Source organism: Panulirus ornatus, chromosome 55 (genome assembly GCF_036320965.1).
Source record: "Panulirus ornatus isolate Po-2019 chromosome 55, ASM3632096v1, whole genome shotgun sequence".
NCBI classification, from domain to species: domain Eukaryota; kingdom Metazoa; phylum Arthropoda; class Malacostraca; order Decapoda; family Palinuridae; genus Panulirus; species Panulirus ornatus.
The window spans coordinates 18,511,963-18,526,159 of NC_092278.1; the positions used below are offsets into that span (position 1 = coordinate 18,511,963).

Below are 14,197 nucleotides of genomic sequence, written 5' to 3' on the forward strand. Positions count from 1 at the left end.
GCACGACAGGTCTCTGGTTGCCACGACAGAGCACACGTTTACCTATTTTAAGTTCTGGGTGCGTCCCAGGTCATGGGCCGCTAGTCCCATGCACATATTGACCAGGTCCCAGGTTCTGAGTCCTTGTTATATGCCTAATACTGCTTTCTTAAATTCCAAGAACGTGCAGCAGATTCTCAGATGGCAAAGACCAGGTATGAGTTAATTTCTGACAGGTACCAGGTGTGGAGTCATAGGGATAAGGCAGATCCTAGGTATATATGGTACATCCCAGGTGTGGAGTTCCAGGTTTATATGACAGTAGCCAGGTGTGTAGTCCCACGTACTTGGCAGTTCCCATGTCGCAATGCCAAGTCAAGTGACGGGTCCCACCCTTACGTTTGATCCGTTTTGGACCAAATACATGACGTAAGACGTGTTTTGCTGACGTCAGCCTGAATTGGTCTTTCAGGTGATGCTGTTATGTCCCAAAGCATCTGGGCTGCCGTACCACCCTCATCAACCCTTTGAGCACGACGTAACAACACTTGATCAACGACAGAACGACCCTTAGGCTAGACGGTACGCCCCATGGGTGTGATTTCAGTACCGTCGTGTTCAAAAGGTCGCACCGTCCGTCGGGTTCAAAAGGTCGCACCGTCGTGTTCAGGGGTTCGCTTCATCGCGCTCAAGGGTCAGGCCATCACGTTCAAGGTCGTATCGTCGTGCTCAAGGGTGTCTCTCACTTTAGTGTTCGAGAGCTTAAAGATATTCTTAATTCCTGCTGACACGGTCGCAATCTTATATTTTCTTCATATCTGTGAATGCTGTTGACTCGCAACCACTGTTTTCCGACACGTCCCCATCACCAGCTGGTAAAGTTGTCGCCCCTTCCCTCTCCTCCTCCTTGCACCTGTCAGGCCATAAGTATTTCCTCTGGTATCTTGATCTGTGAGGTCGAATGATGTACCGCACAGCCATCCCACTCTCTTTCCTCCGCTTATCACATTAATTCATTTAAAGTTAATGAGGTTCTTCGTTGACGCTCATTTTTATTTATTCTGCACCACGCTCTTGGTCTTGTATTTTAATACACTTTGTGTTTGTTTGTATTTGTGTATCTTCTGGCAGAAAGGGAGTGTATTTCTTTGTATTTAGGCCAGTACCTTTTAGCGTTGGGACTTTCTGTCTTTTTTTTTCCAGTGGGACGAGGTTAGCCTCTAGGTCCCAGGGGCCTCTTTTGGGCCCCACCTGTTACCCTCCTAATGTCGTTCTGTTGCGCCCAGTGTACGGTCTGTGGCCTCCCGCCCGCACCCATCCCCCTGCTGTGTGCCCTCCACCCACACTATCTCAGAAAGGTTTTTATCTCTGTTTATTTAGACACAATGATTCTTCAAGTAAATATGTTCACTGTCAACACATTTTGATTTACTTTGCGTCTCCGTGATTGAGACAACCCGGGTGTGTAGATGAAGATATCTGGCCCGCTTGGCTCACCAAGCTCAACTGGACAGTCTCAAACACCCATTTTGTTCCGTCTTTCTTCATCTTCCCCGTCACTTGATCCACTCCCGGGGCTCTGGAGTGTTTGCCTAACCTCCTCGCCATCGCTCTCACCCTCTTCACTCTCTGTCCCTCTACTTTTTTTTTTTATCTCTATCTCTCTTTCTCTCTTCTTCTCCTCACGCTCGCGCAAATCTTCCAAATATTTCTTTACCCAGTATTCGTGATCTTCCTTTGAGTTACGTAGAGTTACGTAGATAGCAAAGACGACACAGAACCCAAGGTCAAAGCGAGATGGACTGGCCTTAACACTATCGAAGAAAAATATGTAGTCTTTTTGAAAGCAGTAAAAGAAAAGGATAAGAAACCACAGGCTCTCGCTCCCCACCCTCCACACCCTCCGACAACGAAAGGCTTTCGTTAACCAGTACAGTTAATATTCCACCAGCTGTGCCACTCGTCCCTGACACCTTTAGAGCACTGTTGTTGCTCGTTTGAAAGCCTCTCCCACAATTTTTTTTTTTTTTCGTCTCCATCCCCAGGCGATACCTTATAGGCGGCCTGACACATCACTGTTTGTGTAGTGTCACGTTTATCTCACACACTCTCTTGTTCTTTCTCCTAAGAGTTCCTTACGTATCTTATTCTTTCTTTTGCCAATTACTCAATCTTCTCTTTATAGAGGCAGTTGCTGAAAGTCTCCCTTTCTTTCAAATCCATCAATTTCCTGTTCCTTCACTGAAGATAAACAAACTTTTCTCCATATCCTCTTTCAAAGTTCGTCCCGCCATACTAGCCTCTCTGCTCTTTTCGAAGTGAGCATCTTCGCTTCTATAATCTTTCTTCGTTTATTCTCTTTATTTATACTTTTCTCTTGAGACGCTGTGTCAAATTAATCACCTCATAATTATCTCTTGACCTCCTCCGTATTGCTGTTTCTTAATTTGTGATTTCCCCCATTATTCACGGCTCCCTTTTAAGCAGTATTTTTTGTTGTGCTTAGAATATTGAGATTATCGCTTACACTTGGACTTCTTAACTGATAAGCATACTGTATTAACCTCCTGAGCACAACGGTGTGACCCTTCAGTTATTTTTGCCTAGTCTTTTGATCTTTAGGGTCAGGTCAAAGGCCAGGCTATCCAAGCCAAAGGTCATAGCGTCGTGCTCAAGGAAGAGTTTAATAAACAAAGGTATTTTATGTGTGTTTCAGTTAATGTCACGGGTGCCGAGGAACCGCTTGTATAATAAACAAATAAAAGTTATGTTTTATTTTGGTTGATTTGCATAGTCTAGTTGAGCGTTTGGGCTGGGTCCAGTGGTGCCAGTCATTGTGTTGCGTGTCGATGGCACCTGTCATCTGTTGGCACTCAGTGGCACCTGTCATCACCTCACGATCAGTGGCACCTGTCATCAGTTAGAACTCATTAGCATCTCTTATCATTAGTGCCAAGTATCTGGGTTACATCTCTTTTGGAAGTAGAATTTTTTGTTGTTGTTGTTGAAGGCTCCAGTCACGGACAAAAGCCAACATCAAGGCCGGGCCTAAATTGAAGTATAGAGAGAATTATGAAACGAAAAAAGGAAAGACAAGAGAAAGTATCTTGGAATTTTGGAGGAAGTGAAAGACCTATTTTTTGAAATGTGGCAGGTTATGGTTATTGGAAAGAAACATGAGAGGGTAGAGAGTTCCAAAGCTTCGACGTGGAGGAAAAGAAGCAGGTATCAAAACGGCCAAATTTTGAGTTGCCGATGGCCATACAATAATCGTGTGAAGCAGCAGCTTACCGAGTATTGCCGTGGTCTAGCTAGTGGTGGGGGCACACAGGCAGCCAGCTCTCGGGAGCAGAAACTTAGCTTTTCTGGAAGTGCCTTAGAATTTCACCGTTCTTCTGGAAGTGCCTTAGAATTTCACCGTTCTTCTGGAAGTGCCGTAGAATTTGACCGTTTTTCTGGAAGTGCCTTAGAATTTCACCGTTCTTCTGGAAGTGCCTTAGAATTTCACAGTTCTTCTGGAAGTGCCGTAGAATTTCATAAACCATCTGGAAGTGCCTTAGAATATTATGCCTCTCCTGGAAGTCCTGAGATATTTCATTGCTACTCTAGAACTGCCTCAGAACTTAGTCATTCAGTCACTAATTGCCCCACTCCGTGGCTTGAATCACTGTGTAAAGATGGTGAGGCTACCTCGCGACCCACTTGGCCTGTAACATAGTCCCTGCTCATAGCAGGAGGCCCTAGTTCGGGAAAGGGGGGGCCCTGGGTTTCGTATACTGTGGATTCATCTTTCTTCGCGAGGAGCGTCGCTTTTGGTCACCCGGCGCGAACTGGACTTCGCGGTCGCGGATCCACACGCTCTCTCTCTCTCTCTCTCTCTCTCTCTCTCTCTCTCTCTCTCTCTCTCTCTCTCTCTCTCTCTCTCTCTCTCTCTCTCTTTAAGGACGCAATTGAATTAATGACAGTAATGACAGTTCGTGAAAGGGAATGTTGAGGTCTGCGTCATCAGCGTCCGGATGTTCTTGTGGCCCCCCAAAAAACTTGACCCCTTGAGCACGACGGGTATTATCCTTGAGCAGGGCGGAGGAGGAGAGTAGGGAGGTGGAGGAGGAGGAGGAGGAGGAGAGCAGCGGGGCGGTGGAGGAGAGGTGGAGGAGGATCTGTTGGTAGGGAGGTCACCACATCAGGGAGAAGAACGTTAGTGTACGCGCTTTATTATCTACACAAGATTTTCAAGATGTCTAAATCAAAGTTAGAAATTAAGTCGAGCTAGGGTACAGAGAGAGAGAGAGAGAGAGAGAGAGAGAGAGAGAGAGAGAGAGAGAGAGAGAGAGAGAGAGAGAGAGCAGTAGGAGCGTCTTGATGCCCACACCAGTCTTGTGGTCGCCTGCATCAAACCGTACCCATTACTGCATCACCGTGAGTTAGGGGGAACTGAGAAATAAATTGTGGGAACTCCTCTGTGTTTTTATGTGTCAGTTTGTTTGTTGTGTGTGTGTGTGTGTGTGTGTGTGTGTGTGTGTGTGTGTGTGTGTGTGTGTCAGATAGTATCGTTTAATGCTGTGTGTTTGTGATTATAGGTGTTCGTGTGTTTACAGAGGTTTTGTATGTTTCGTGTGCTTGTGTTGGCGTATTTTGGTGTTTGTGTTTCTGTGTGCATTATTTTTTTTATTTACACTTGAACGTGTATAAGCACGTGATGTATTTTCCTTATCATGGTTGTTATTATTAAGCATTTTATTTTCATCGTTATTATTATTATTATTATTATTATTATTATTATTATTATTATTGTTATTATTATTATTATTATTATTATTAGTATTAGTATTATTATTATTATTATTATTATTATTATTATTATTATTATTATTATTATTATTATTATTATTATTATTTTTATTTGTTATTATTGTTATTATTATTATTATTATCATTATTATTATTATTATCATTATTATTATCATTATTATTATTATTATTTTGATTATTATCTAAGTTTAAGTGTATGTGTAGCTTAGTTGTAACATTTTTTTGAGTCTACTTTTCCATGTATGTTGAGTGTGTAAGATCTAGTGTACTCTTGAGTGTGAGGGTAATGAGTGTGTTTAGTGGTGTAAGTCGGTGAGTGTGTTGGTCGCCCTGGTGCTGCTTTGGAGTGCGTGGCAGCCTTAGTACACTTAGTGGCACCCTGAAGTGCGTTTTTTTGTATATCAACCTGCATGATACGGACCGAGAACATGCCCCGGTCATGGCCATGTGAAGTGAAAGGAAAATTAGAGTATGAGAAGAAGAACGATCAATTCATAAGGTGTTACAGGAAGACGGGGAAACAGCTGTAGCTATGGAAAATAACTTTTCAAGAGGGAAAGTCGATATACGGCACCTTTTGCTCTCGTGGGCCTTACGTCTAGTCTAGTCCACTTATACGTAGGGAGAGGACTTGAGGGAAGACCCAGGGCTGGGGAAGTAAAAGGAATTGGTGTAACAGTGTGTGGATATGGTGGAGGAGGAGGAGAAGGACTAGCCGCGGAATCATAGAAAACAGCAAGAGAAGAAACAGGTACGGAAAAGAGCAGCTTTATCAGTTAGAGAGTTGGCTATGAGATTGATCGGGTCGGGAGAGAGAGAGAGAGAGAGAGAGAGAGAGAGAGAGAGAGAGAGAGAGAGAGAGAGAGAGAGAGAGAGAGAGAGAGTCACAGGAGCTCTTAAGACTTGAGGACTTTATGTGATTTATTTGTAAGAAGAAGAAGTCAAATCAGCAGACTCTCTCTCTCTTTCTGAAGGTGTCCCGGGCTTGACGAGTGACAAGCCTTGCTATGATTCTGAGCTGAAGTGAAAGCGGTGTGGGTTTCAGGGGATGGGAAGGGTTTCAGGTCCCGCCACGCTCTGTGTCATCCCACGACAGGCACCAGAGACAGGCCAAACAGACCGTGGACGGGAGGAGAAGGCTTTAGTAGTGGCGATGGCTCCGAGTGCGTTTTTAGTCGTACGCTTCTCTTCATGTAGCCTTAATTAAGTACGTTTAGTGGCTCTCTTTGAGCTCGTCAAGTGATAGCGTTCATTGCGTGTCAGGCGGTGATGTGCGGTGATGAGTGTGTAGGCTGGGTGCGTGTGGGTGTGTGTATATGTGTAGGTGCGTGTTAGGGAGGGGGATGATGCATGTTCTGGTGATCAGTACACGTGGAGTATGTTGTTTCAGGTGGGTAAGGCAGCAGCGGCAGCTTCCAATCCGTCTGGACCAGCCAGGGTAGCTCTCCGGGCGCAAGAGCGCCCACCGACCGACCCCACCGCCTTCCTCCACGTCTACTGCTCCACCTCAAGTAAGTGTTCGTCCATTCATACTCTACACTGATATTGCTCAAGCGAGACATCTCAGGATGGTAGATAGATGGGCAATTAGATCGTTTTTAATGGATGATGTACTACATTAGGTGTACATAGAGGTACTGACGAACTTAAGCACAACGGAACGACCCTGGAACCTTATGGTCTGATCATTGACCCGACTTCTAAGGGTCAGATCAAAGGCCCAGACTGTCGTACCTGATGGTCGAGATGTCGCATTCGAGTGTCGATCCGTCGACGTGCTCATGGGTTGTACACCCAGTCTGTACTTCCTCAGGTGCTACAAAGGTATTTTGAGAGATTAAATGGCATTTTTTTTTTTTTTTACTGTGAGACCATGAGTACCTCTTGAAGATTAAATGGCCTTTGTATTGAGGGACCAAGAGCACCGCTGGAATGCTCTGATCTTTCAGTGTGGTGCAGGTCCTTATTATTTTTCTCGCCTGGGATACTATGGCAATGTTTCCACGGATTCTAAATCCCATATCCCAGGTAAGTGAAGAAATCTGTCATTTCCATAGTATATGAATACGTGCATGATTATTTGATGTTTCGCATGAGGTGAATTGATTGAGCACTTCTACCCATCCTGTGGACGGCTGCGCAAAAGTGCATAACAAAAGAGAAGGTTCCCAGGGACTAGGCCTCATTGATTGAATTTAAAATTTTACACCACAAATGATTTGTTTACAAGCAACAGTGAATGAATTCTGCAACAGGTAACATAGTGAGGCATGTCCATCCTGCTGGTTGCAATAGATTCGCCATTGAGCTTGGCGGACCAAAGTCACTGGCATCTCCACGGGAGTCGAGCGGCTTGACTAACAACATCAGTGTCGTGACTTTGGCGAGGATGTATCATCTCCTCCTGACGAAAGAGTTTACAGTCTTAGTGAGATTTTTCGTTTCTGAGGAGACCATCCTGTCCCTGTTACTGAGTGTAGCGCAGGCTTGGAGCTTTACGAGGCCCAAGATTGAGTGTGTGATGGAGTTTGTGAAAACGAATTTTCGCATCAGTTTCAGCTTTCTTGCACTTCGTCAGTAATGTCCACGTTCATCAGTGCATCCCAGTGAAAGAAGTGCAGGGTTCGTAGGTGCTAGTTAGTGTTTTGTAGCAACAGCGTCGGGCGAGTTGAGCGTGTAGCTGCTCTGATGTCGCTGTGGGAGAGAGAGAGAGAGAGAGGAGAGAGAGAGAGAGAGAGAGAGAGAGAGAGAGAGAGAGAGAGAGAGAGAGAGAGAGAGCAAGTGTTAAGTGTTCCCAGGCGCACTAGATAGTCTATGATTTTCTCTGACTCAACAGCATACGATGCCTTGAAGTGTAAGAGCAACTCAATGTATGGTTTGATCATTAGTGTACAGGATTGAGGTTTTTGGTGGCTGGTGTATCACTGTGGCACGGTGGTGACCCCCCCTTGAAACACGACGGCACGACCCTAGGGTACGATGGCGAGGGCCTTACTTAAAAAAGGCCAGGCGGCCATCATGGGAAAGAGTCGTAGTGTCGTCATCCAGGGCCGTACCTTCGTGCTCAATGCGTCGTACTTTTTACCCGTCAGTTGTTATACTTGACACGCAAGAGGAGGTTTACGCTTTCACCGTTCCTCCGTCGTGACGACTTTTCTCATGTACACAGCGCATGAAAAATCTCTCGTGTGTGACTTTGGTGTACATCAGGTTTCTCTCAGGCTGCTCCAGGCTGGCGTGAACGTGTTCACGGCGAGCTCGAAGGCCAGATCGATCCAGAGGCGACGGTGTTGGAAGCCGAGGCGATGGTGGTATTTGTGGTGGTGGTGGTGGTGTGTTTCAGATGCCCTTGTTCTTTAGTGGCTCGTCGCCTGGTTCCTCTTGGTGCTTTGTTCACTACCCAGCGTCCCTCATACAGTTGAAAGAAATCGATGATGAGTAGGTGAATAAGAACACACACACACACACACACACACACACACACACACACACACACACAGACATACAGACACACACAGACGAGAACCAAGACAGTTGCATAGTGAGGGTATGTTTGGTACGTCTCTGTATTGACGACGTTAACGTTTGGGGACCCCCAGAGACCAGCATCAGGAGCCAGTCTGTTAACAGCGATTTACAACGTTTATCTGTCTGTCAGTGTGACTCACATTATAAGACACAGCTGCCATGTGGAAAAACGACACACTTATTTACTTGGCTTGAGTTATCTCTCTCAGTGAAATGATTACTGATAATTGTAAGCTATGAACTTCAGGATTTAGTGTGAAGTGTCCCAAGTTGTGTAGTTAGCAGAGAGTGACTGCTAAAAAGTATTCGCTATTGTTAAGACTTTTATCACTTTATATCCGATGACTGTAAAGTGGAACTATTGTACTACACTAATCGTAATCCCATATATGTCTTCAGCACGCTATGATAAGTTAGTGGTTTCATGAGGGGAGCAAGTTGTGTAGTTAGCAGAGAGTGACTGCTAAAAAGTATTCACTATTGTTAACACTTTTATCACTTTATATCCAATGACTGTAAAGTGGAACTATTGTGCTACACTAATCGTAATCCCATATATGTCTTCAGCACGCTATGATAAGTTAGTGGTTTCATGAGGGGAGCAAGTTATTAAGCCCATTTGATAAGTATATTTGTCAGAGCACCGCTCGTTTCATAAGTTCATAATGATTTTCACAGATGGGTGTATCTTGTGAATTATGATAAACGGCTTGGCTCTGGCGAGTTACATCATTCTGAGTAAATGGTTTTTAAGTATTAAGATGTCTTCTTCTTCATTCTCAAAAGCGCTGGATAACCATAAAGTTTTAATGCTCTAGAAATTCTTGATAATCAGATGACTCCTAAGGATAGTGTTGGATCCCAAACGCTGAGGTCAGTTAAGATGTACCAAATGCCGTATTCTCGTACTGCAGTTATTTTGGCTCTTCTGTTTATGTTAAAGATACGCTTTCTGAACAGGATACCAGTCGCTCATCATGTATACATAGGTATTCCACAGGAAAATGAAACACGATAAGTCCCCAAGTGCACTTCGTGTAATGATCACGTCATCAGGGGAGATACGAGAGTGAGGTAGAAGACGTAGAACAATCAGTTGATATACAAGGAAGAAACGTAGGACGACATTGGTAAACAAGCGTCTTTGATATGATAATTTATATGATGACAATGCAGTTCTTTTACCTTTATTAGTACTATTAGCAGTAGTTGTGATAGTTGCATTGGTATTATAAACATCATAATTCATCATCGCCAGCCACACCATCGTCATAGTCATCACCATCAGTATCATTATCAACATCATTACATCACTGTCGTTGCCTTCGAGACACCATCATCAGCATCAGTACCACGAAAGCCGTCGTTCACGTCTTATCTCTTATCATTTCCTCAGAACTACCTTCATCATCATCATCATCATCATCATCATCATCATCATCATTACTACCCTACCATCATCAGCGTCATCATCAGCACTGGAATGATAACACCTCGTCCTCCTTACCCTTCCTCCGTATGTCACATAGTGTATTTCCAGCAGGTGTCGCCTTCTCCTGAAGAACGTGTAGCTTGTCTCCCTTTATCTCTCTCATCGTCACTAGAGTCTGTGGCTGGTGACCCCGGTGCCTCCCTCTCACCCTAGACGGAGCTTGGGAGAGGGCAGGCACCAGGAGGAGGAGGAGGAGGAGGAGGAGGAGGTCGTGAGTGCTGGCACCAAGCCCCTGGTAATGCTATGGCTGGTGCAGTCTTCTGTAGCCTCCCTCACACCCTGCTGGTTGATGACATTAGCACCCGCCGCTCTCCCTCTCACACTTCTCTCCTCCCTGTGAGGACTGCCGTCACAGACATCTCACACCCCTCATTACTCCCCACACACCACCACCACCACCACCGAGAGACAGAAGCGCCGGCGGTAGCGGCAGTATAAGTCGTAGTAAAGTTACCACCATAAGAAGTAGTAGTAGTTGTAGCAGCAGCAGGAGCAGCGGCAGCGGCGGTAGATGTTGTAGGAGATAGTACAACCTGCAGGAGCAGATGTGGGAGATGCGACTGCAGCGGAAGCGGTTGTAAGATCACAGTCTGTAGTATCACCAGCAACAGAAGTATCTGCAACAGAAACAACGGTATTTGCCGCACTATCGACAGCAACGGAAATGATTGCAGAGCTGTTGTAACAGAAACTGCAGCAACAGTGATTATTGTACTGGGCCACGATGGACACCAAGAGGAGCTGTTGTCGGACTGTAGACCCCGCATGAACAGTAACCTTTACATCAGAAACAGGAACGGCAGCAGCAGCAACAGTAGCATCAGGAAGCGTGTCGCCACTAAGTGTCAACACAAATTTGTTGCCCCGTAAAAATAACTCGCTCAGCTGTTGTTGTGGCGCACTGAGAGGAACAAGGGCTTAGAGTGCCTCGCGTTTTTACCGATATATTTTGGTATTTGTTTATATAGTTAGGGAAGTAAAGGAGTTGTGTGGTATTTTGGAGGGACTCCAAAGTGGCGCCACCTCTCCGGCGGGACGCCGTATACCTGACATTGTTTGAATGACTCGAAAACGTGAATGAACGGCAGAGGAGGTGCTGGTGGCCAACCTGTTCAGGGTATGAAAGTTATGGCGACCCCTCTGACGCGTGGGATCTGTACTTCAACATGTAAATCTTTTACGTTTGTAAAATGGGTTATTTTCAGATTTTCTTCCCATTTTTGGCACATCATTGGTAGTTTATTGGTGTTTTATATGAGATTCTAGATTACTAAAGCTCTACGAAGACTAACAAGAATTGGAGATGGGAGTTAAGTAATGTTTGGGGGGGTGGGGAATGGATGGATAGGGTTAGGCGAGGAATGTTGAAGACGTGTACGTGGGCAGGTGTAAGTGTTCAAGTGGCAGCACTGCTATGTTGCCAGCCCTCTCACACACCTCCCACTACTGTCGTTATAATCGTGACCTCATGAATGGGCCCGGGTAGGGAGTAATGGTGCCAGGGTTGGTGACGGGGCTAGTGCAGGGGAGGTGTAGGTGCCGGAGTTAGTGACAGGGGTCCTGGAGGAGGGTGCAAGGGATGGTAACGGAGCTTAGGAAGATGCAGAAGCTGGTGGCACACCATCGAGACGTTGCTGGGGATTTATAAGCCGGGACGTGTGGTGAGGTGTCGACGCCTGGGATGAAGGAAACCCTGAGCATCGTAAGCCAAACAGGGGCGTGACATCCATCCCCCATCCCCACCCCTCACACACACACACACACACACACACACACACTCCTATACAAACACGCCCCTCTACCCTCCCTACATTAGGGCAGGAGTCCCGCTTGATCTCCTCCTCCTTCTCCCCCCTATAATATCCAGTGATCCGTGGGATGACTTGAGGCACGGCAGAAGAACCACCAACCTCGCCCGTCTGACCCTCGTGTCGAAGGCGCCCTCCAGCACCAGCCAGCCAGCCACTGCGGTAGTAAGGAAGCTTTTTGCTCCCTCGTCGGGCGGCGTCGTCCAGGCTTGTTGACAAGCTCGCTCGGCGGAGGATCGAATGGCGTCGAGGTTTTTGTAGCTTGTTTGTCAAATTCTCTTTAGCTTAGTGGCCTTATTTACGCATCGTGTACATACGATACACCGTCTGATAGCGCTGGAGGTTACGATACGAGAATGTTTCGTTTAAAGGAGAGGAAAAAAAAATGGAGGTTGAATGTTTCGTTTAAAGACAAGAAAGGAATTTAACCTCTTCTGGCACGACGTGCTCAAGGATCGTACCATTGCGCTGCACAGGGCGTCAGGTATTGGCGTGTTGCATGGTATGGAGGCCGGTGCCAGCTTCTCAATGTTGTTTTCTTCCTTCTCCGTCAAGGTAAACAACTTCAGAAGTACAGTACTGTCACTAAACGCCGTGGCCTTAAACCCCAACTCGGCCAAACAGCTTTTAGTCTTGCAAAACAGCAGTCATTAGATATCCCATTGTTGTGAGAATTGCAGTTGAGGTTTTAAAAAGATACCAAATAATTGCATATGTGTAATTCCCACAAAGGTTTAATTTTGTTCAGTACAGATTAAACTGGTGCAAGGATATTAACGCATCCAGTAGGACCTGATGTCTTTGCTCTCGTAACCAGACTTTACGCTTGATGCCTTCATCTACCCCCCTTAACCATGTACCTTTCACCTTTATTATCACTGATATCCTTTGACTTTATACATCTAGACATTAAATATATTAAAACTAAAAAATTGAAAACTAAAACCAGACCCGTGACGTCACTAGTAATGCAACTTCAAACTCGGAAATGCTTGGGTCAATTATAGAGCGGTTGAAGGTGACGTCATCGCGTCCGGCGTCGGCCATATTGGAACGACAGTCATTGTTATTGTTTATTAATAGAGTGTAGGCGAGCTTGCCTGTCAGTCCGATAATAAGATACTGATATTGTACGATGCTGAAGGCCATAGGATTTTTTTTTTTTTTTTAATTTAGAAGGCGGTCACATTCGTTCAATATCGTTATGAATTAAATTACTAATATTGGTCATATTATTTAGAATTAGATTTAACTTATGCAGTAAATTTTTCGTGAGACCGGCGACCATTTCTGAATAATATGAAATTTATGTTGATCATATATAAGTGCTGACAGATCAATATGCTTTTGTCGGTTTGGTAAAATTCCTTTTCATAAACATTTGGTTTTAACGAATGTTTTAAAACGGACACGATTGTTTTCACTGGTCATTAATTAAATCAATGTGAAATACTTAAGTATGCATACGTATACATTAATTGGAGCACGTATGTATGTATAGTTGTATGTCTTTATTTACAATAAGAACGAATCAAATCCAACAAAACATTTGTTTCAGACATTTTTCATGAGATCATCGATCGAGGCTGAACGTGTTTTGAGGATGAATACAAAAGACGTTAGAATGATTATAGAAATGTCTAAGTTATCCGTTATGTTAATAAGTTTATTGTTTATTTGGTAATCCCTAACTTTAGCTAAATACTTTTTACCACACCATACTCACGAGCAGTTAGTGTCAAGTCAACGAACTTTTCTTTTGATGAATAGGAAATTTCCACATTTTGATCACTTACGCGTCAGTAGGAACGAAAAGTTGTCTGAGCAATAGAAATTACCTTAAAAGCAAGATTAATCAGTTAAACCATAAACACAGCACTAATTTGTTTTGAACTTCTCTTAGTTGTTCTAACAGACTTGTGTTAGCTTACCAGGGAACTCCTCCCTGTAACCTGGTCACAAACGAAGTGTAAGGACACGGAGTAGTTGTTGGCAGTTAAATGCATTAAATGATTTCCGAAAAGAAAATTACATCAAGGTGAATTACGGTTGGCATAGCGTCATCAAAGTCTGACCAAAAGCTTGCACTTTATGTTCGTGTTTTGCCCTCAGTGGATTATTTATTGTCCATACGCGATAGTGTCATGTCAGCGGCGTATAAATTCGTTTCTTCGGCTTGCAGTCTTGGAAAAGCAGCGTAACCTACGCCGCTTTTGCGTGGCTCCTTGTAACATGGCGGATGTTTGGGTTTTACGTAAACGTTCAACCGCTGTGGTAAGGGAGAATTCAAAATATTATCTAGCCACCTTTTGCTTGTCGTTTTGTATTCGTATATACTTTTTGGGTAGGCGCTTAAAAAGTTGTCATCGAGGGAATTACCCCGTGGGAGGCTCAAACCACGCGTGTATGAAATTCAGCGGCGACACCCGGCGCGCGCAACTGTGGCTGACGCCGTAACAGTCACGGGACCAGGGTTCGAAGCTTGTCATTAAGCGGTTAACTTGGCCATGTGTCATTTTCTCACGGTTGTTATTCTCGAGCGTGGAAATTATCAGGCTCAGCGGTGCGTTCCTTTTAT

At 44.7% G+C, this 14,197-nt stretch overlaps 1 protein-coding gene across 2 annotated transcripts in view; it reads left to right on the forward strand.

The window, feature by feature from the left end:
* The window catches only part of LOC139765490 (interference hedgehog-like), a 150,324-nt gene that overhangs the window by 44,607 nt on the left and 91,520 nt on the right, over positions 1-14,197 (forward strand). Inside the window, exon 2 of one of the 2 annotated variants that reach the window (XM_071692921.1) lies at positions 6,182-6,302. The exons of the other annotated variant lie outside the window; for it this stretch is intronic. The gene's annotated coding sequence lies outside the window, so the exon portion shown is untranslated. The remainder of the gene's footprint in view (positions 1-6,181; positions 6,303-14,197) is intronic. 2 annotated transcript variants of the gene reach the window in all.